The 1254-nt window shown below is 33.6% G+C and overlaps 1 protein-coding gene across 1 annotated transcript in view; it reads left to right on the top strand.

Annotated features, from left to right (window-relative positions):
• Window positions 1-1254, top strand: part of LOC112515179 (cucumisin-like) — a 10576-nt gene that overhangs the window by 205 nt on the left and 9117 nt on the right. The window lies entirely within an intron of this gene.

The raw sequence follows: 1254 nt of genomic DNA, 5'->3' as shown, positions 1-1254 counted from the left end.
CGCAAATTTTTAAAACCAATTAGCGAGGGAATAATTCTGTCGCAGAACTTAACCCAAATTTTTAAAAATATTCAGCGAGGGATATTTCCGTCGCAGAACTTAACCCAATTTTTTAAAAACATTCAGCGAGGGAATCATTCCGTCGCAGAACTTAACCCAGATTTTTAAAAACATTCAGCGTGGGATATTTTCGTTGCAAATTTTAACCTATATTTTTAAACAAAATCAGTGAGGGATTTGTTCCGTCGCAAATATATAAATATAAGATATATAAAAATATATATGTATAAATATATATATATATATATATATGTATAAATATATATATATATATAAATATATAAATATATATATATATATATAAATATATATAGGGTATATTTCTTTTACAACCTTGTGTATTTGTACAACCCTTTCAACTCAATTAATTGAGATATTTATAGAAATGATGAAAGTTCATTTATTATGATTTGAATATTTATAAAATGTCAAGGGTTGTATAATAACCAACCAATAAAACCGAATAAATCCCAATAAGACCCAATAACATCGAATGAAGACTATTAAAGCCCAATAAAACCGAATCAAGCCCATCAAGGCCCAATGAAATCGAATCAAGCTCATAAAAATGAGAAAATAGGAAAAATAGGAAAATCCCTCGTTGATCCCTCGCAGATCAGCGAGGGAATATGATTTTTGCAAAATCCCTCGCTGATCCCTCGCTGATCTGCCAGGGATCAGCGAGGGAATGGGCATAAAGCATTTTCCCTCGCAGATCAGGGAGGGATCAGCGAAGGAATATGATTTTTGCAAATTCTCTCGCTGATCCCTCGCAGATTAGCAAGGGATCAGCGAGGGATTTTGCAAAAATCATATTCCCTCGCTGATCTGCGAGGGATCAGCGAGGGAATTGTCTAATTTTTTTATTTTTATTTTTTTTATCAGGGCTTAACCTATTTAACTGAGTTTTGTTCGGTTTTATGGGCCTTATTCGGTTTTATTTCGCCCAAATATAAACCCATTAAGGCCCAACCAAACCGAATAAAACCCATTAAGGCTCAAATAGAACCGAATAAAACCCATTAAGGCTCAAATAGAACCGAATAAAGCCCATTAAGGCCCAATAAAACCGAATAAAGCCCATTAAGGCCCAATAAAACCGAATAAAGCCCATTAAGGCCCAATAAAACCGAATAAATCTCATTTAGGCCCAATAAAACCTAATAAAACCGACTCGACGAGTATATATATAAA

The sequence above is a fragment of the Cynara cardunculus genome (genome assembly GCF_001531365.2).
Source record: "Cynara cardunculus var. scolymus isolate 2C chromosome LG 7, CcrdV1, whole genome shotgun sequence".
In the NCBI taxonomy this organism is placed as follows: domain Eukaryota; kingdom Viridiplantae; phylum Streptophyta; class Magnoliopsida; order Asterales; family Asteraceae; genus Cynara; species Cynara cardunculus.
The sequence above is the reverse complement of the archived record's forward strand: the minus strand, read 5'-3'. Positions and strand labels throughout refer to the sequence as shown.